Raw genomic sequence first — 22,319 nt, 5'->3', positions numbered from 1 at the left:
GTTTCACTTTCTTATCATTCATGTGTTCACTAGAGTACTACTTTTAATTTCCTTCAAAACTTTTTCTTTGCAATCCCAACTTGGCTATTTGGTGTAAGAGGCCTAGCTTTCAGCCTGTCTCAGCTTTCAACATGCCTTCTTCCTTACTAAGCTTACCCATTTCTCTCTCTCTTTTTTGAAAGACCAGCATCGTCTTAGGATACTTTTAAAAAGATTTTATTTATTATTTACTTTTAGAGAGGGGGAAAGGAAGGTAGAAAGAGAGGGAGAGAAACATCGATACCAGAGAAAAACACTGATAGGTTGCCTCCCATATACGCCCTGACCACGAACTGAACGTGCAGCCCAGGCATGTGCTCTGACCAGGAATCAAACCTGCGACCTTTTGCTTTGTGGGTCAATGCCCAACCCATTGGGCCACACAACTGAGGGCTTACACATTTTTCTTTTGATTTAAAGTGAGAGATGTGCAGCTCTTCCTTTCAGTTGAACATTTTGAGGCATTGTAGGGTTATTAATTGGACTGATTTCAATATTGGTATGTCTCCCAGAGTATGGAGGCCACAGAGAGGGAGAGAGACGAGAACAGCTGGTTGGTGGAGCCCTCAGAAAACTCATTAAGTTTGCCGACTTACATGGGCATGGTTTGTGGTGCCTCTAAAATAATTACAATAGTAATATCAAAGATTACTGATCAGAGATCACCATAACAAATATAACGATAATGAAAAAGTTTAAAATATTGTGAGCATTACCAAAATGTGACACAGAGACACAAAGTAAGCAAATGCTATTGGAAAAATGGTGGCAATAGACTTGCTTGATTCAGGGTTGCCACAAACATTTAATTTGTAAAATACACAATGTTGGTGAAGTGCAATAAGATGAGGTGTGTTTGCGTAGGAAACCTATCAGCTTCCTGATGCATCAGGAGGAACCTATTAGGACAAAAGCAGAAACTGGAAAACATCTAGAAATAAGTCTAGTAAAAATGTGCAACACCCATGAGAGGAAAACCATATACTTTACTAAGAGACCCCCAAAGAAGACCCAAGTGAAAGGAGAAGCCGTATTACTACTGTCTAAGAAGACTCAGTTTTGTCCAAATGTCAGCTCTGCTAAATAATCTATGGATTAAGTGCATTGTTAATCACAACCTCAAAAGGCTTTTTATCAAACTTTGTGAGCTGATGTAAGTGGGGAGGTTATCTTAGTAGACATCAAAACACAGTCTAAGGTTCTAATTATTTAAATTGTGTGGTATTGACGTGGAATAGACAACTGCCACAGGCTGAGTTGCTGAGTTGTGTCCCTGTCGTATGTTGAAGTCCTGACCCCAGTTACCTTAGAATTATCTTTGGCGGGGAACTCAAAGAAGTAATTAAGGTAAAATGAGGTCACTAGGATGGGTCCTAATCCAATATGACTGGTGTCCTTATAAAGAGAGGAAATTAGGACACAGACTCACACAGAGGAGCAACCCCGTGCGGACATGGGGAGAGGAAGGCTGTCTTACAAGACAAGGAGAGAGGCCTTGGGAAACCAGCCCTGCGTCATCTTGATCTCAGACTTCTAGCGTCAGGACTGTGAGAAAATGCATTTCTGTTGTGTAAGCTGCCCAGCCTGTGTGTGCTTTGTTATGGCAACCCTGGAAAACTAATACAACAACCAAGTAAGAAAACAGAAGAATCCAGGAACTGAGCCTTGTCTTTGTGAACACTTCACGTAATAAAGATGTTGGGGCCCTTGGGTATTCATTTGGGGAAAAATGGCTCTCTCCTCACTGTTCACAATAATAAATTTCAGATGCAGTGTTGGTCTAAGAGGTTTAAGAAGTATGTGGAAGAGGTGAAGTTTATAAGCTTGGTCTGGAAGTCTCCTTAGTGAATACAAAAGCTACGTGGGAGAAGATTCCTGCTTTCTTTACGAGAAATATTATCATTCCACGGTGAAGATATCTTTGAGTGATTTCTTCTCATTTGTTTCCTGAGAAAAGCTTCCACTTTGACATGCATGCATGGTCTGTTGTTCTGAAGAAAGAATGCCAGGCTGATGGGAGCGGGGTGGTAGACAACACCAGGGGCCTGGTGGAGATTTCCCCTGAGCTGTGTGGTGGGAGGGGCCTCATTCTAGAGCCACTAACACCCAGGCACATTCCTGCCAGGTCATGTTCATGGGGCAGCCAGTGTCAGTGTTTGCTTGCATGCTGTTGTTTTAAACCATATGTGTCAGGCATAGAATTGTGATACTTACCTCAGAACATGCAGGGAAAATGGCTCTTTGGATAGGGGATTCCTTTTTTCTATTTTTAATGGACTCAATGTGTGTGAACCTTGGTTTTTAAACAGCATTCGTTTTGTGCTTTTTAGCCCTTTGAAGCCCACTTGTTTTCTGGAAGTGGTAGAGTATCCAGTCCAGAGGTCTGGACTGGGGGTGAGCAGCACCATCCCCTCTGGGCCCTGGCAGTGTCCTGGTGAACAGGAGCATTTGGCCCACTGATGGTCTGTGGGGAGTGGCTGCTGGTCAGACAGGAGCCTGGGAGGATGGTGGGAGACACTGCTGGTGCTTCTACTGTCCTGAGGAAAGGCTGCCTGGGTTCCCTAGAACTTTCTAGAGGCCAGGATTTGAGTTTCCCTGCCCAAGGCTGAGTGCAGCCCTCTGTGCACAGGTGTGTCTTTGCCTGTCTTGTCAGTGTCCCCAGATGTGGCCTCTCTGGCCCCTGATGCTCTTTTTTTTAAAGATTTTTATTCATTTATTTTAAGAGAGAGGGGATGGGATGGAGAAAGAGCAGGAGAGCAGCATTGATGTGCAAGAGAAACATCAATCAGTTGCCTCTCACATGCCCCCAACCCAACCAGAGACTCTAACTGCAACCCAGGCATATGTCCTGACTAGGAATTGAACCAGTGGCCTTTCAGTTTGCAGGATATGCAGGATGACTTCCAACCAACTCAGCCACACTGGTCAGGGCTGGCTTTCTGTTCAGGCCTTTCTTTCAGAAAAGTGAAGAAAAGAGGTTGTTCCCATTGTTCTTAGAAAAGAACAATGGAGAAAAGCCAGCCAGACCCACACTAGGCTCTTACTGCTGACTGGTCTGAAGGCCTGGACACCCCTCCCCCCATGGGAGGGTGAGGTCTGACTGGCCAGGGCAGGGACCAAGGTGAGGCCTGTCTGCCTGTCTGGCTCTGGGATGGCTGTCCTGGAGTCTCTGGCTACAGAAATGCACTGCACTGCACCCCCCCACCCCCGCTGACCCCACTACACCATTACCCCCTCCAGTGTTCTCAGAGGCCCAAACCAGAATTATTTTGGAATATGCCCTAGGCTAGGAGGTTTCCTGTGTGAGCCAGCTGTAAAACACGATTTCTCAGTCTGAGAGCCCCTTAAAAGGGCAAAGTGCACAAATATGGATCTTCAAGTTGACCTATAATTTTTCAGATCTCAAGAAATTTCTGAGCCATCCTTTCTGAAACCAGGTCTTTCGGGACATTTATTCTCAGTCCTCATAGGGTGACTTTCATGACTTAGTTTTGAGATGGGGCCTCCACAGTGTGTCCACCTGCACAGAGGCCCAACAGTTGTGTGCTCTGGGGCTTGTAAAGGCCTGGGCATTGGCCCACACAGGTCAGACTCAGCTCTGTAGGCAGGGGCTTGACTGAGTGCCAGGTGTGGGTGCTCAGTCAGTACTTGGACTGCTGAGTCATTCCACCAGTCTACCAGGAGGGGCACCAAGGTTTAGTATTGTTCTGGCTAGGTATGGGGGAATAAAGCTCTCACTCTTTAATTACACAGCTTTTCTTCCAAATGGAGTTATCCTCTGATTGTTTGTTTTTCCAAGAAGTTGTTCAGTCCCAGTTAGAAAGCAAAACAAACAAACAAACAAACAAAAAACCAGACAGAGCCATTCATGTTAAAAAGAATCCCACTAAGCCACTTGGTGGGCAGCTTGTGGGTGCAGAACAGACTTGGTGGGCGCTCATGGCTCTCTCGCTGTGCCAGGAACCATGCAGAGTGTAACCCAGGCCACGGCTGTTGCTCCAAAGGGCCATGGGAACCTTAGAGGGAGATTGAGAAAGGAAGAGGGCTTTCATTTTGGCTGTTGTATTACTCATTCACTTTTTGGGGATATATCTGAAATACTATATACCAAATTAAAGTTTTTCCAAACCTGAAAAACAGATGGGCCCTGAAACCTTTGAATAATTGGATGTTAGAAATGGAAGTCTAAAAGATTTCCTTTTGACTTGGTGTGTCTTGTGCCCAGGATTGGAGATAGTCACCTGAAGTGGAACCCCACTTGGCTTGTCCTCGAAGCCTTGCCTTCAGAAAGGTCTGTCTTTTCTGGGATCCAGGAAGGTAAAAGCTGTCTTGCTTAGGATTCTTGAAGAGGTTGAATTTCCTCCTACAAACCATATGCATAGGATTCTCTCCTGTGAGGCTTTTAAATGCTAAGTAATGGAATGGGTTCCTGACCCTTGGTGAGAAGAGAAATAACCCCAGCAAGTAGTATTATCTTTCCCTTTCATCTGCTCATCTTTCTGCTGCCGGACGAACATCCTCTGGTGATACTGCATCTGTGTGCTCACAAGAAACCTGCTGTTACACCCATACGCTTTGCCACCCCTAAAGTGGGAAACTTCATTTGCTTAAGGAGAAAATAAACTTTATGGGGGACGGAATTTGTTGTATATTTCCAGAGAAGCTTGGGGTGGTCAGGAATCATTTCCTAATCTTCCTGAAGCCCCAGGAGGGGCCACTCCATCCTGGAGCCTGAGGAAGGCTTTTGTCTCAGTGCAGGGGTTGGGAACTAGCTGCTCTCAATTCCGGCTTCAAGGTCCAGACACCACAGCGTACATAGCCTGTGGTGTAGACAGAGGCCTACATCCATGTCATGAGTCCTGCCCAGGTCAGCTGGGGTTGGGGGGTGCCCTCAAAACATGGAGGGAGAAGGATTGGCGTGGTTTCCATTATGAAGGTAGAGGGAATAGCATGAACCCATGGACTCCTTACTGGCTCCAACAGTAATTGTCCACTTGCGCTTTAATTCTCTCCCTTCCTCTCTAAATTCATCATTTCATTTGTAAACATCTTCCTACATGTCTCAAAAAGATAAAGGCTCCTTTACAAAGGAACTGGACTGCCATTACCATACCTGAAACAGTGGACAATAATTTAATGATATAAAAATGCAGTCAGTGCTCACATTTTACTGTTTATCTCACGATTATTTTATTTTTTATTGTTCAGCCAGGGCTGCAATTGGTGATTGACTTCAACCCCTTAAAGTAAATGAAATCTTACTACTGGAGAAAATTACAACATGGGGGAGGAGCTTTGGGGTTTTTCTAATGTTCCTCTTTGCAATGACATTTTAGTGAGTCCCGCAAATTCTGTCATATCCTAGCTGCACCCAGGCATTTTGCTGTGTCCTTTAATGATGTCCTCCATCCTACTCTCCCTGGTACAGTAATGCAGTCAGGGATGGGGTTGAGCTCTGGCCCTGCATCCCCAGGGAGAGATGAAGGGATCATGAGGCTAGTTTACAGAGGACAGTGGTTGTCCTGACCTATTGACTGTGCTGATAATTCAGCTTGAGGAAAAGCAGTGTCCTTGGAGGTTCATTCCTGTATAAGAGGTCCAGGAACTGGGCTTCTAGAAGCTTAGACCTCCGTTGCTTCCCACCTCCCCTCATTTCAGCAGAGGCTGTTTTGTAACTGTTCTTGTACCTTTTGACCTTGGACCTTTGCTCATGCCTTCCTTTGTTCATCTCCTGCGGGCTGTGGGCCACACTCCCATTTGGAAACCAGGCTGTCTCCTGGAGAGTTGACTAACAAATGGGAAAGAGCTGGGACTCAGATGTTCAGGCCATTCAGTGAAGATTCTGGTGAAAGGAGAGAGCTGCTGGCTTTCCTACCTCTGCTCTGGGGTCTGCCATATCTGGGCTCTGGAGCTAAAAGGTGTTGGCATTTTCAGTAGGAGACTTATTGACTTGGAAAATGCTGAGTTAAGGCAACAAAATGTTTCCTTTCCCCACTGATGAGTCATCTTCTCAGCACAGGAAGTCTGTGATTTAATTTAGAAAGTATGGTTAAAAAAATTTGGTCCAGAGGCTGTTTGGACTTAATTCAGTGCATGTTAGTATCGAACCAAATTATATCCTGGCATTTATTAAAGAAAAAACACAGAAATGGAAGTATGCTCAGCGGATGGAAGAAATAGTTTTGGATGTGCCTGGCAGCCCTGGGGGTACTCTCCAGCTCTTATTCAGGGTGCAAATCTAGGACAGAAACAAGTTTGTGTCATACATTTTCAGATCAGATATCAGAGAAGATTGAGGAAAAGCCCTTTAGCATTAATATTCTGATGGTATTAAAAACTGTCAGAAGAACAGGCATGGTGAATGGGGAATGTAGAATATAGAATTTCTGTACCTGAAAGTCCTGGTTAAAACAAGGAAATCAAGCCTAGGTTGAGAGTCAGTAATCTTCTCGGTCAGTCAGGTAGGTAGGTTGTGCCTGGATCCTCCCCGTACCCTATCTCCATACAGCTTCCTGGAGGAGGTGACTGTGTGTTGTGAGTTCCTGCCAACACACTGCTGGAGGCGAAATGCTCCTGGGAAGGGCCTTGACTGGTTTGTGTCAGTGCCTGTGTCTGTTTGCATTAAATCGGCAGAGGCGAATACAGGGACTGGGGAGGTAGGCATTACTGTGTGGGACTGAATGGAACTGTACCAGACTGACAAATGCTCAGGGTGGTGAAAAGAGGGGGAAAGGTAATCAAGTGCCACACCTTTCCACGAGGCGATCTCCCTTGGTAACTGATTCCTCCAGCTTCCTTCTAATTGAGTGGCTTGCTGGTTCCACCTAACTAGTTGGGTGGTGAGTGTTTTCTCTCATCTGGCTTTTGCAGCAGTCATAACATGCTCTTTTCAAGACTCAGTTGTGCCCTGGCAAGAACTCCTGACATTCTACTCCCAGCTGGAAGTCAGGCTGGAAAGGGGCCTGGGTGGGGATAGGGTGGTGTGAGGCTGGTGAGATGGCCTTAGGAGAAGTCATTTTGGTGGCATGGCAGCTCTAGCAAGGACTTTGTTGGAAAGTTATGGCAGCTTCCAGCAGCAAGGGCATCTTGGAGAGGCTGTGGCTGCCAGAGCACAGAATGGAGACAGATGTTTCATGTGGGAGCAAGAGGGTTCCAGTCACTGGATATCTTGTCCTGAACCCTCTTGGCTGTGAAATTGTATGGAGCCTCACTCCCAGGTAGAATTTTCTGCTGTGATGGAAACATTCTTTATCTGTGGTGTCCAAATTGTGGTTACCAGCCACATATGGCCATTGAGCAGTTACAATGTGACTGGAAAACTGAATTTCTAATTTATTACTTGATTTTAATTAATTTAGATTTTAAAAGCCCCATGTGGCTGGTGACTACCATGTTGGGCAGTGCTGTGGAAAGATTTTACCTTTAAATATTTATCATCGATTCAAAAGGATATATACCATGTAAACATGCAGCGTGAAGAATGATGAAATGAATAGCTCGGTACTTACCGCCTAGTTTAAGAAATTAAGCTTTACTCTGTTTCTCTGGGTCCCCTTAGCTTCTAAAGTAACAGCTGTCCTCCATTCTGTGTTAAAAATTCCCTTGTTTATTTTTGCAGTTTTACCACATAGTAATGAATTAATTTCCTAGGGTTGCTGTAAGAAAATATGATACACTGGTTTAAGCAACAGAATTTACTGTCTTACAATTCTGGAGGGTTTTTAAAAAAATATATTTTATTGATTATGCCATTATAGTTGTTCTATTCCCCCATTCATTCCCCTCCACCCTACACACCCCATCCCCCACCATTCCCCCCATTTAGTTTATGACCATGTGTCTCAAGTTCTTTAGATTCTATATTTCTCATACTATTCTTGCCTCCCCCTATCTATTTTCTACCTACCATCTATGCTACTTATTCTCTGTACCTTCTTTCCCCTTCTCCTCTTCCCACTCCCCTGTTGCTAACCCTCCATGTGATCTTCATTTCTATGGTTCCCCTCCTGATCTAGCTGTCCTCTTAGTTTGCTTTTGTTTTAGGTGTGGTTATTAATAACTGTGAGTTTGCTGTCCTTTCACTATTCATATTTTTTATCTTCTTTTGCTTAGGTAAGTCCCTTTAACATTTCATATAATAAGGGCTTGGTGATGGTGAACTCCTTGTATTTGACCTTATCTGAGAAGCACTTTATCTGCCCTTCCATTCTAAATGAACGCTTTGCTGGATAGAGCAATATTGGATGTAGGTCCTCACCTTTCATGAGTTGGAATACTTCTTTCCAGCCCCTTCTTGCCTGTAAGGTCTCTTTTGAGAAATCTGCTGACAGTCTGATGGGAACTCCTTTGTAGGTGACTGTCCCCTTATCTCTTGCTGCTTCTAGGATTCTCTCCTTCATTTTAGTCTTGGCTAATGTAATTATGATGTGCCTTAGTGTGTTCCTTCTTGGGTCCAACTTTTTTGGTACTCTCTGAGCTTCCTGGATTTCCTGGAAGTCTATTTGCTTTGCCAGACTGGGGAAGTTCTCCTTTATTACTTGTTCAAGTAAGCTTTCCACTTGTTGCTCTTCCTCTTCTCCTTCTGGTACCTCTATAATCCAGATGTTGGAATGTTTAAAGATGTCCTGAAGGTTCCTAAACCTCTCCTCATTTTTTTGAATTCTGGTTTCTTCATGCTTTTCTGTTTGGTCATTTTTTTCTTCCTTCTGCTCCACTCCCTTGATTTGAGTCCCAGTTTCTTTTCCTTCACTATTGGTTTCCTGTGCATTTCCCTTCATTTCAATTAGTTTAGCCTTCATTTGTTCCTCTAATTTGTGGATAAAATCAACCAATTCTGTGAGCATCCTGATCACCAGTGTTTTGAACTATGCGTCTGATAGGTTGGCTATTTCTTGGTCACTTAGATATTGGCTCTGGTGCTTTGAGTTCTTGAGGCATAATGTTTGGTCTGTTTGCGCCAGTTACGTATGAGGGACAGAGCCCTAGGCGTTCACCAGGGCGGGGCAACTCAGTTGCTGGGTTGTGATGCTGTATGTGGGTGTGGGGTCAAATAGGGGCAATGGTAGTCTCCTCTGCTGCTTCCTGCCACTGGGGCCTGTGGGGTCTATCTCACTGTTTGCTCCTTTGCCTGGTTTATCTGTTCACGAATGTGTGACCGCGGTCGGACAGCCACCTTGCGATCTCACTGGGTCTGCCCATTGCAACCCCACGCCTGGGATCTACCAACCGCCGCCCAAGTGCCTGGGTTGGTCTGGCTGATTTTTCCTGCAAAACCTCACTCCACCAGCTGCTGGCTCCACCCCTCTTACTGGTCTGGCCGAATGGTTCATTGTTGTCAGACTTTCATGTAGTTCAATTTTCTGTGTTTTGGTTGCGTTTTTGTTACTAAAACTTTGTTGTCTTTAAACTTGGTTGTGCAAGGAGGCACAGTGTTTCCACCTATGCCTCCATCTTAGTCGGAAGTCCCAGTTCTGGAGGTTTGAAGTCCCAAATTTTGGTGTGGTTCCGGCTGGGCTGGTTTCTGCTGAGGCCTCTCTCCATGGCTGGTAGTCATCGGCTCCTCCCATTGTCCTCACATGGTTGTCCATCTGTGTGTCTGTGTCCTAATCTCTTCTTTTTAAAAAATATTTTTATTTATTATGCTTAGAGTTGCGCCATTCCCTGCCTTCATTCCCCTCCATCTTGCACACCCCTCCCACCCACATTCCCCCTCTTTAATTCATGTCCATGTGTCATAGGTTCTTTAGCTTCCACATTTCCCATGCTATTCTTGTCCTCCCCCTGTTAATTTCTATCTACCATCTATGCTACTTATTCTCTTTACCTTTCCCCCCCTTCTCCTCCTCCCACTCCACTGTTGCTAACTCTCCATGTGATCTCCATTTCTGTGTTTCTGTTCTTGTTCTAGTTGTTTGCTTAGTTTGTTTCTGTTTTTGTTTTAGGTGTGGTTGTTAATGATTGTGAGTTTGCTGTTATTTTACTGTTCATATTTTTTATCTTCTTTTTCTTAGATAAATCCCCTCAACATTTCATATAATAAGGACTTGGTGATGATGAACTCCTTGAACTTGACCTTATCTGAGAAGCACTTTATCTGCCCTTCTATTCTAAATAAAAGCTTTGCTGAATAGAGCAATCTTGGATGTAGGTCTTTGGATTTCATGAGTTGGAATACTTCTTCCCAGCCCCTTCTTGCCTGTAAGGTCTCTTTTGAGAAATCAGCTGACAGTCTGATGGGAACTCCTTTGCAGGTAACTGCCTTCTTTTCTCTTGCTGTTTCTAGGATTCTCTTCTTCATTTTAATCTTGGCTAATGTAATTCTGATGTGTGTTGGTGTGTTCCTCCTTGGGTCCAACTTCTTTGGGACTCTTGGAGCTTCCTGGGACTTCCTGGAAGTCTATTTCCTTTGCCAGACTGGGGAAGTTCTCCTTTACTATTTGTTCAAGTAAGCTTTCCACTTGTTGCTCTTCCTCTTCCCCTTCTGGTACCCCTATAATTTGGATGTTGGAATGTTTAAAGATGTCCTGGAGGTTCCTAAGCCTATCCTCAATTTTTGGAATTCTTGTTTCTTCATTGTTTTCTGTTTGGTTGGTTGTTTTTTCCTTCTGGTCCACACCGTTGATTTGAGTTCCAGTTTCCTTCCTGTCACNGTTGCCTCTATTTCATTTAGCATTCTTTCTGTGGTTTTCCTCCTTTCCTTTCATTTGGGGATTGTTCCTTTCTCTTCCCATTGTTTATGAGACTCTTCTTGCTAGCCTCAACTTCTTAAATTGATCTGTTATGACTCACTGGGTTATGGTGAACTTCTGTGATATAATACCGGTGAAATTCAGTGGTGCAATGCCCTTTGAATATCCTAGTGTTCACCGTTCCCACCTGCCCTTTTTTGTGATCGGTTAGAGGGGTAAGGCAAAATGGTTTAAGAGAGTATTCTATGCTATTTACAGTAGCAGCCAGTAAAGAAGAGATAGGAGATCCTTTGGCTATGTATAGTGTTAACTGTTATATTCCATCCAAGTAGCCACATTTTAGAAAGAATGGAAAGAAGATAAGACTCTTGTTGGGGAGGGAAGGATTGTGAGATGGATCTAGAAAGCATTGAGGTTGTGGATTCTGAGGCAAGGTGAGAAGAAAGGATGGTAAGTAGGTGTAGGGTGTGAGAGAATAGAGTTAACCGCTATAGTAATAGAATTCTGGAAACCATGAAGTGGGCTGAGATCTAAGAGTGTTGTGTAGTATTTACAATAGTATGGAAGAGGTATTATTTACAATAATACTAGAGCAACAATCATATGACAGAATCTGTATGGTCTAGATGCCAAGAATAGGGATTAGGGGACCTTCAGTAGTGTACTAATAGAACACAGGTCACGTGAAGGACAATAAATGAGCAATACACTATGAAAGAGAGATCAGGGGAAACTTTGTCAAATGATACAATATAACCAGCCAAGCAAAGAAGACTAAACAGAAAGAAGAGGAATACAAAAATATTATTCAAATAAAAGAAGTAAGAATATTGAAAAATAATAATAGAAATATGCAATATCTTGCAGGTCTCTGTAATAGCAAAGTGAAATTTGTCTCTGTGACTCAGCTGTTGGGATGCCCCCTCTTTGGGTTCAACTCTTGTCTTTTCACAGTGCTGGGGTTTTTTTATCTCATTTCTGGGAATTTCCAAAAAAAAAATAAGCAGACTAAGGAAGATAGAAGATATAAAATTGGAAAGAAAGGAAGAAGGAATAAAATAAAAAAGAATGAAAGAGAAATAAAAGAAATTGAGAGATAAATATAATAAAAATGAAAAAAATAATTACTTTAAGAAAAATCAAACAAACAAAAACAAACAAACAAACAAACGAAACAACCTCTTGCTGGTTTCAAGCTTGCCAAACTGTTTTTTTCTACTTTTGCTGGCTGCAGCAGGCTGATGTGTGGGTTTACATATGTGGGTGGGTCTCACTCCAAGTTTACCGAGTTTACCGGAGTGGTCTTCATGTCTCCGGAGGCACGTGTGCTCTCTGCAGTCCTAGGGTGTGGTCACCACTGTTCCACAAAGCTCTCTCTCCCCAGGTTGCAGGTGCACGCGCCCCCCACCAGGCTACCTCCAGTCACACGGCTCAGGCACACACTTTTCCCAGGGCTACACGTGGGTGCTTACAGCTCCTGTGTGTTTGCCACCCAGTCCTTACTCCCCTCTCTGCGACTTCAAGCAAACCAGGTCTTTCCTGGTGCTGCTCAAACCCTGCTTGTCTGGGGAGGGAGCCCTGACCTAGCTCTCTCCTAGCAGCCCTGTGGCTAGCCCAGCTGCCTGGGCCTGGGGTTGCAGCCTCCCTGGTCCCCAACCTGATCCCTTGGACCTTAGTCCTGAAGCACTGTCCTTACTGTCTGGTTTTTCAATGTCTGCTACAATTTTTGGCCTCCTATTTTCATATATGCTGGGGTACTGTTGGCTTTCTTCTCTGTTTCTCCGTAGATCGGCCAGGTTTCCCTCCCATGTGTAGGCGGAAGTGGAATCTGTGCCCTCTTACCTAGCTGCCATCTTCTCTCCCCTCTGTATTCATCTTTCCTTTTCTTTTATCCCCTCCTTAGTTGTTGTCCTGTATTTTTTTTCCTCTCTCTCTCTTAATTCTTCTTTTCCCAGGCCCTTTCCTTTTACTCTTCAATTCTCACCTCCACCTCATGCACAGTAACGTTCATCTCTGTTCTTATTAGGACATACTAGGTGGCTCCGTGGTGCAATGGATAGCCCATTGGACTTCTGTTCCTATTAGAACACACAGCGAACCTCCTCCCACTCTTCTTCCCTTGGAGAGATTTCAGCAGCCCACGGACTCAAAACGTACTTAAAACTCAGCATGGTGACAATTCCTTTCAACTCTCTTTTGTACAGTTTTTGTTGTCGTTTACCTATGTTTATTTAATGGTCTGTTATTAAAATACACTAATTGTAATTTTGCAGGCTTTCCTTTCTGACCTGGTTCTGAGATTTTAAAACTCATGTGTTAACTCTGGAGAAAATGAGATTCTAGTAACCTCTACATATTGGAAAATTAATGAATCTCAGGCCCATGTAACATGTCACTTCTTTGGGGGACGTTCCCTGATTCACAAGTGGAAGCAGTGTCTGAACTCCCACCACACTGCAGCACACTTTGCCAAGTTTATACTTTTTATCCTTTGTCACAACTACGCACGTCCCTTTTCCCTTCTAATTTTTAAGTTCCCTGAGAGCAAAGTCTATATCTTCTTAAAGTTTGTATCACTTATAAAGCATATGAACTGTATGTAGTACGCTTTTAATAAAAACCCTGTGTTAAGTTTATGCCAAATATAAATTCTTTTCTCTTTCTTTATCTTCTTGTCGTGTGTTGTAGTTGAGACATTTTATGCTTTTCGGTAAAAGTCTTCACACTTTACTAGTTCCTCGGTGACTTCTCTGAGTCCTGAGGAGAAACAGGATTTTGCCGCTAACCATTCTTACAACTGTAGAGACCTATTTGTGTGAAATTTTTGTTCCAAGTATTTTAAACAAAAAAGAGAAAGGCAGGATACAGTCTTCGCTATTTACTGTGGTTCAGGGACAAACAGAGTTACCACCTTGGAGCTGGCAGAAATCTATATCCTTGGACCTGGCAGAAATCTATATCCTTGGACCTCACCTCAGACTTACTGAATCATAATCCCACTTCAGCAAAATCAGCAAGGGATTCGTTAGGTGCATTAAAATCTGGGGACTGCTGATAAAGATGCACTCAGAGAGGTAGCAGTGCAAGTGTTTTACAGAAACAGAAAATGGCCAAGAAAAGGGAACCACTGTTGATAGTCAGGATTGAAGTGAGAGCAAAGCAAGGTGTGTACACACACTACATTCCTACTGGTTGTGGCTGTTGTGTTGAAGACACAGCCAACACTAAGTTAATAAACACTGATCCATTGCTCGTAGGGAAAACACAGACTTCCTGTGAATCCCTGGTCAGAACATTTTGGTCAACTAATGAAAACACAGCTCTGTTTTGTGTATATTTCTGTTTAAAGACACTGTCTTTAATGTACACATAATTTCAAAATATTTATTTATTATATGCAGTATTTTAAAAATATTTTGTTTACCTATTTTGAGGTGGTGGAGAGAGAGGGAGAGAAACACTGATGTGAGAGAAACATCAATCAGTTGTCTCTTGCATGAGTACCAACCAGGACCAAACCTGCAACCCAGGTATGTGCCCTGATGGGGAACTGGATTGGCGACCTTTAGCTGTGTGGGGTGACGCCCAACCAACAGAACCACACTGGCCAGAGCTATATGCAGTATTTTTTAAATACTAAAACACCAGCCAAGAGTGTTTAACATCTTCCCGAACCTGGGTAATGCAATTACAAGTATTTTTCACTTTTAGCCACACAGCTGTGCTGTCTGTTATGCTTTTTTTAAAAAAATTAAAAGGTCATTATGTTAGGTAGGATAGAGAGCAAACCAAGGCAGGGAAGAGGGGGCAGACATGTCTCACCCACTGACCCAGTAGCCCTGAGCCCAAAGTCCCCATAGATTTGGGTCATTATTACTTGAGGGAGAATGTTATGGTGGAATGAGCGACCAGAGGGGAAATAAAGGCAGGGCCCTCTCCATTACAATCTAACAAGCACTTACAGGAGGCTACAAGCCAAAGCGCACACTCCTGAGCCTGGTCCAAAAAGGCTGTCAGGAGTCCCAAACAACAAGTGAAACTATGATAGTGTAGGAGGCGGGAGCCCTGGAAAGTCTGTGCCTATCTTCTCCACTAGCTGGGAAAAGGCTGTATGTTCATCCCAAGGCCTGGCAGGTAGAAAGGGAGGGGTCCACAGTGCCCAAAGGAAAACAAAAACCATAAACAACTTTGGTTAATGACCTGACTCCCATCATGTTTCCAAAATGAACAAATAGAGTCTGGAGCAAGATGAGGATTCAGCTAACAGACCCCCACCCATACCTGCCCTGGGGTAGTCACATCTCTCCAGGGGAAACCAGCACCACCTTTACCTGCTAATCAAAATGTAACTTCTTCGCCCCACCCCATCAGCGATATAAGTCCTCAGAACAAAGGACTCACTCCCTTCTCTTGCTCTTGTGATTCTCTTGGCCCATGGAGGACCCCTGGCCAGCTGGCCTCTGGCTTGGGGGGGTCCAGGCCACCCCTTTTGGCCACCAGGCCTGTACTTTTGCCACCTTTGCTTTGCTTTCCTATTAGAACTCAGCCTTAATAAACTTTGCTTGACTAAGTCGCACCAGTCAGGGCCCAACCATAATTTTTAATGTTTGCCTATTATCTAGTATGATATCTGTAATAGTTGAAACACTTTGCTATTTTAGTCACGTAAAGTTTTCTTATTTTTCCAAATTATATTTACGAAGTTCAAAATCTACTGGAAAGTTGCAAGTACAGCACCCAGAACTTTCTCTTCTGAACCATTTGAAAATAAGTAGCTGACAAAGTACCTTATTAGCCCATATGCTTTAGTGTGTGTTTGCAACAAATATGGACATTTTTGTACGCACCTCTACAATCACCATCAAAGTCAGGAAATTAGGGTTGATCCATGCCTCGGTCAGACCCCATCCAGGACAGTGTGACTGGCCATCCCAGGAATCTTCTCCTTTTGTGAGAAGGATCTAATCTAGGATCACATGCTCCAGTTGGCCCCAGGCCTCTTTGGTCTCCTCCAATCTGGAGTATCCCTCAACCTGTTCTTGACTTTTACACTCTTGGTACTTGTGAAGGGAAAAGCCCAGTTTTGCAGAATGTTTCACTATTGGGCTTATCATTTTGGCATGTTCGGCAAGGCCAGGATGTGATGTTGTGTATCTCTCTCATTGCATCCTATCAGATGTGCAGGTTCAGTCTGCCCCTCAGTAATGAGGTTTACCTGCCAGGCTCTCCCACTGAAATGAATCAGTATTTGGTATTTGGTGAGGGATACTTCAAAACCATCACATTCCTCATCAGACTCTCACTTTATTCATGTTTTGTCTGTCAACATGGAATCAGGACTCCTGTTTTATTCAGGGAATTATCATACTGCCACAGGGGCTCCTGACTGTCATTGTCTATTGGTAATGTGTCTACAAACACAGCTGCTTTAAACATACTACTACATTAGTGTGCTAGGGTTGCTATAACAAAATACGATAGCCTGGGTAGTCCAAACACCAGAAATTTATTGTCTCACAGTTCTGGAAGCTGATGTCTGTGATTAATGTCCTGGCGGGGTTGGTTTCTTCTAAGGCCTCTCCCTGGCTTGTGAATGGCAGTTTTCTCCCTGTGTCCTCACATGATTGCCTATGTATGTGTGTTTCTGTGCCCAAATTTCCTGTTTTTTAAGGACATCAGTCACATTGAATTAGATCCAATCCTAATGATGTCATTTTAACTTAATTACCTCTGTAAAGACCCAATCTCCAAATAAGGTCAGTTTTGAGGTGTCAGTCCTGAGGTTTACCTGACAGGTAAACCTTATTACTAAGGTCAGTTCTGGTTGTTAGGGTTTTGAAATATGGATTTTCGAGGGATACCATTCAGCCTGTAGCACTTCATAAATTGGCTTTTGGGGGGTACTGACATTCTGCCTGGCTAACTTTTTTACTATGATGAAAACTCAGTTTTACCTCCTCAGTCTTGCTAAGAATCTTCTCAGACAGCGTGAGTGCAATCAGAGAGGCAAAGGGTGTGACTTTAAGAAAAGGGACAGGCAGGGCAGGGGTTAGAATTAAAGTCCCTGTGGTTCTTGTCTAAATTAATAGGACTCTCTTTTTTAAATTCTCACTTGAGGATATGTCATTGATTTTAGAGAGAGTGGGAGGGTGGAGAGAAAAACATCATGTGAAAGAGAAACATTGATTACTTGCCTTGTGTGTGTGTGTTCCTGCTGAGGATGGAACCTGCAACCTAGGTATGTGCCCTGACTGGGGATCAGACCCACAACCCTTTTGGTGTATAGAACAACGCTCCAATTAACAGAGCAACTGGCCAGGGCAATAGGAGTATCTTGACACTTGGTGTGTCTGTGGGGCCCAGGCTTCTGTTACACCCCCACACTTTTTTCTAGGGTTTGTTTCTTGGTAAACATACCTGGTGTTGCAAGACTCAAGATGAGGTTGAGGGAGTGATGTAGTGACTTCATTCAAGGCTCAACTTAATTCTGACCTATGTAAATTCATGGCTATCCACCAGAAGAGTTCAAGGACTTGTGGATATTATTTTCCAAGTTTTTAAATTTTTTATTTGCATATTTAAAAAATTTATGCATTTTAATAATTAAAATCATTTGAACAAAGAAAATGGCACTCTGGCCCTGGCTGGTGTTGCTCAGTGGATTGAGTGCTGGCCTTTGAACTGGGTTCTCTTCCCAGTGAGGGCACGTACCTGGATTGCAGGCCAGATCCCTAGTTGGGGGTGTGCGAGAGGCAACTGATTGATGGGATGTTTCCCCATCTTTCTCCCTCCCTTCTCCTCTTTCTAAAAATAAATAAAATATTTTTTAAATAGAAAAAGAAAATGGTACTCTGATTACACTGCATTTTACAGCCTGCAGGACACCTTGAACTAGCTTGGTTTTTACTCTGGGTTTCACCGTTGTCTCACCCAGCTTCTTTCTTCACCAACATGCAAGTTCTTTTCCTTCCCTGCCAGTTATACAGGCAGATGGGAGAGGCAGGTGCGGCCTTCATTGTCAGTAATTCTCTGATGTGAAAAGGGGCAGCACCATCATTTAAACTGACCCAACCTCTTGGCATCTTACAAAGGTAAATAGCTAAAAGAAGTAAAATATGAAGGCAACACTTGTACAGTGAATAGTGGTGGTACCTCCTCAGTATAACTCTCCTGCTTGCTTTTCCTTTCAGCCTCTTTTTTGAGGCAGTAGGTTTTTCTCTTGCATTTCTGTCTTTTTTGATTTCCACTTGCCAAATTTCTCAATCTCAGCCATATTGGGTTTGTCAAACATGGTTGCAGAGGAAGTGAGGTGAGGTGCACAAAGGAGAGGAGTCCAATCAGTGGCTGCCCGTGAATCCAGATCTGTGGGAATTTAAAGGAAGCTGAAGCTGTCTCTGTGGAGTGGGTGGGGGGCTGGGAGGCAGGGTGGGAGGAGGCCTTCCCTTTCTTTTGTAACTTTTGAATTTTGTTCCATGCACATATATGTTGCCTACTAAGAAAACAGATAAAATTTATCTCTGAAAAAAGGAAGAGAGGTAAAGAGGTTCAGTGTTCCCTCTCATGCTGTCCTTTGTCCTTAGATTTAGAAGAATGCTATCTCCTTTCCTGCGGCCCCGTGTGGTCAGGTGGCCCAGAAAACTGGGATTCTGTCTCCTATCCTGTGAACAGAGCACATGTCCATTCCTGGTGATGCGGGTAAATAGATGCCACCCATGAAGAGTGACTTTTTCTGTGTTTTGTTAATTTCCATGGCCTTTGGAGGTGCCTTTCTTTTGATTTGACTTTTTAAGAAAATTGGAGATTTTTGTAATGAGTTCTTTCTGGAGGATTCAGGAAATATGGTTGGCTTTTAATTTTGGTCTCTACAGAGTGAGGGCCCTCCTCATTTTGTGCATCTTAGAAAATGATGGGTGGCCACCGTTTGGTTTAGGCCTTTGAGTGGCATATAAAAAAGGCTAGTTATTATCAACCCCCCACCCCCGAAAGAGTGCTGAATGTGAAATGAGGAGCCTCTGGGACTGCTTACAATGAATTAACACAGATCTTATCCTCAGGGAACTCACATTTTATAGAACAAGCCCTTAAGTGAATCGATGTTCAGTTTGGTACATGCAGTGAGGTGGGGCTATATGAAACATGGTGAACACCTGCTTCTGCCAGGTGAGGCCAGGAAGGCTTTGTGGAGAGCATTTGGCCTCAAGCTGCCCATGGAGGGTGAGTCATCTTCACAGAAGGAGGAGAACTATGGAGGTGTGAAGAAGAGTGGGAACTTTGACTTCGTAAGGGGAAGGGCTAACATGGTCCACTGAGGTGAGATTCATTTACTCCCATTGTCCCCATCTCCCTCTACCCTCCACCAGTCTGTAGAATAAGTGAATGTAATTAACAGGCACAATTAAAGTGCTACTCTGGTAGTTTTCTAGCACAAAGGGATTTTTCAGGTACTGTAAATATTTCCTTTGTTACAGGAAGCTGGAATTGGTACTGGGGCCCTGTGAAGTTCTAAATACTGTGGAAATCTTGTTAAAGCTGGAGGCTTAACCAAATTAAGGGGTGTCCCTCATAAAGCCTTTCTTTGTTAGCCTCCTTTTGATGAGGAAATAATTGATTATCTTTGGGGATAATAATACCTTGACTTATTTATAGCTCCTCTCCCTGAGGACCTCTAGAACAGTTTGCAGATGCAATCTAATTATAATTCTCACAACCTCCCACTGAGGTAGGAGGCAAATGTTATTGCCCCTTAGGCCCCTTCCCCTTCTTGTTTTAACATAAACCTAAACCTAGGAGGTGAGGAGAGTTGCCTGAGTATAATTTAGCCTGTCGATAGACATAATAGGAAAAACTGCTGTAAAACAAACCCCAGCTATAAAATGACTTGATAACACTGATGATTCTTCGGAATTATTACAGACTTAAGAAGAATTGGCTCTTAGTGATGAATGTAATATTGTCTATCTGGCAACACTTAATATGTTTCCTAGAAATTGTATACATATAGATGGTAATTTTTTCATTATTAGTCTCTCTCTCTTCCCTGAATGCCATACTCTTTGGCTCTTTTGATCCTTTTCTGGTCACAGAAACCCTGGATTCCCTGGTAAGCTCATTCTACGTCTTTCTGTCCCCATCAATCTGGGCTGGGTACATGACTTAGGGATGGGCATGTGCTCCACAGCAGTCAACCCTGGTACTTTCTGATCCTCTTTTTCTCTTAGGAAGTGTAGGTGAAACCTTGAGTGTGTGGTGGTGAGGGAAATCAGAAGAGTGGAGGGACGCATGGGCACTTGAGACAGGAATGTTCCAAGAAATGATGTGTAAATGGTATGTTTTCTGAGTTCCACACACCCACATGCTGGGTATCATTCTCAACTGATAGTTTGGCTGGATATCATTCTAAGTGAAGGTCATGTTTTCTGGAACATCACCCCACAGTTGCTAGAACCTGTGCAACTGTCCCTCATTTCTTTTCTGGTGACTTGCTTTAGTTTGGAGAGATGGGGATCTTCTGTTTATCCATGGTGCTCAGAAATTTCACGATCATCTGTTAGATGCACATGTATTGGTATGTTGTTTTGAGGGCAGGTTTGGTTCTTTTTATATGGATACTTGAGTCTTTAAGTTTGAGGATGTCCTTTCTTTCCCCCTGCCCCCAAAGCTGTTTGTGTTATTTTATTTAAAAAAATTTTTAATTGTTGTTCAAGTACAGTTTTTTTGCCTTTTACTCCCATCCTGTATCCTTTCTTAAATAATGCCTCTCCCATTTTTTTTTGTTCTGTCTTTCCAAAAGTTTCTCTTTCCTTTCTGTTTTTCTTGCTGGGACATTTCAACTTTGTCTTTGAACATTTCTATTGAATTTTTGCTTTTATTTTGACATCTTAATTTTCCAGTAGTTCTTAATCTGCTAATTCCTTTTTTATTGCATACTGATAATTCTAAGAGTTCAATACAATTTCGAATGTCTCTAGAAATTTAATGTTTTTACTTTCTTTTGCAATTATCTTGGTTTTCTCTGGAGTCATTTTTTAAGAAAAATCTTGGTGCCTATTTTTCATATTGGATGCTTTCTTCAGATGTGTGTTAATTCTTGTTTGATTCTTGATTGAAACAATAGCATACACCTGAGTGGATGGGTAGACTCACTTCAGGTTCATTTTGGGGATGGGCACTTTGCCCAAGCAGATGGGTGTCTGGCTGCAGAGTATGTTACATCCATGTTGATTGGTACTATGTTAAGTAAATAAGTCACTCGGAGAAAGACAAATACCATGTGATTTCACTTATGCACAGAATTTAAGGAACAATATAAACAAACAAAATTGAAAGTGACTTAATGGATAAGAACAGACTGATGGTTGCTAGACAGGAGGGGTTGGGGGCTGGTGAAAAACCGGAAGGGATTAAAAAGTGCAAACTGGTAGTTAGAGAATAGTCACTGGGACGTAAAGCACAATATAGGAGATACAGTCAATAATATTGTAACAAGTATGTATGGTGCTGGGTGGGTATTGGAAATGTTGGAGGGGAACACTTTGTAAAGTATGTGATTGTCTAAATACTACACTGTACACCTGAAACAAATACAAAATAAAAAACCCATGTACATATAGGTTTTTGAATATATATATGTGTATATATATATATATTCAAAAAAAGCAGAAAAAAAGAATGTCATGGAATCATAAAGTAGTTAACTTCTGAGTCTCCGTAATATCTTTGTGACTTATTCGCCTTATTCTCAGTGTCAGTTCATTCATTTTTATGACTGAGCAGTAGTCCATTGTATGGGTGAACCACAGTTCACTTGTCCATTTACCTGTTGAAGGACATTTGGGTTATTTCTAATCTTTGACAATTAAATTAGTGTTGAGGTTTTCAGGAGAACGTAAGTTTTTTTAAAATATTTTATTTATTTATCTTTAGAGGGTAAGGGAAGGGGAGAGGGAGAGAAACATCAATGTATGGTTGCCTCTGGTGTGTCCCCTGCCGGGAACTGGCCTGCAACCCAGGCATGTGCCCTGACTGGGAATCGAACTGTGATACTCTGGTTCGCACGCCCGTGCTCAATCCACTGAGCTACACCAGCCAGGGCAAGAACGTAAGTTTTTATCTCTCTCTGGTAAATACCTACGAATGGGATTGCTTTGTCACATGGTGTGTATGTTTAGTGTATAAGAAACTGCCACACTGTTTGCCAGAGTATCTCTACCTTTTTGCATTCCTACCAGCGATATAGGAGGGTTTCAAGTTTAGCATTTTTGTTCCTCCTGCTTCATTGCTGGTGACCCGCATTCTGTTTCTGACACAATTCCCTTCCTTTAGCAGTTCTTTAACTCTAACTACAGGTTTGCTGACAGTAAATGCTGGTAGTTTCTCTTTATTTGGAAATGACACCTTCATTCCACAAGGGCGTTTTTGCTGTGTGGGCATAGAATTCTGGGTGAGTAGCTTGCTTCTTTGAGTGCTTTACTGTTCCATGTCCTCTGAGTGCCACTGTTTTTACTGAGAAATCTGTAGCTATCACAGTAGTTTTTCTTCTGTATATAATTTGTTTTCTCTGATTGGCGTTAAGATTTTCTGTCTTTGTCATGT

At 42.9% G+C, this 22,319-nt stretch overlaps 1 protein-coding gene and 1 pseudogene across 1 annotated transcript in view; one reads left to right on the top strand and one right to left on the bottom strand.

The window, feature by feature from the left end:
• Window positions 1-22,319, top strand: part of ROR2 (receptor tyrosine kinase like orphan receptor 2) — a 218,017-nt gene that overhangs the window by 51,951 nt on the left and 143,747 nt on the right. The window lies entirely within an intron of this gene.
• LOC118983793 (thymosin beta-4-like) lies at window positions 17,884-18,018 on the bottom strand (annotated as a pseudogene).

Source organism: Sturnira hondurensis, unplaced genomic scaffold (assembly GCF_014824575.4).
Source record: "Sturnira hondurensis isolate 20B ecotype Veracruz unplaced genomic scaffold, ASM1482457v3 Scaffold0000460, whole genome shotgun sequence".
NCBI lineage: Eukaryota > Metazoa > Chordata > Mammalia > Chiroptera > Phyllostomidae > Sturnira > Sturnira hondurensis.
The sequence above is the reverse complement of the archived record's forward strand: the minus strand, read 5'-3'. Positions and strand labels throughout refer to the sequence as shown.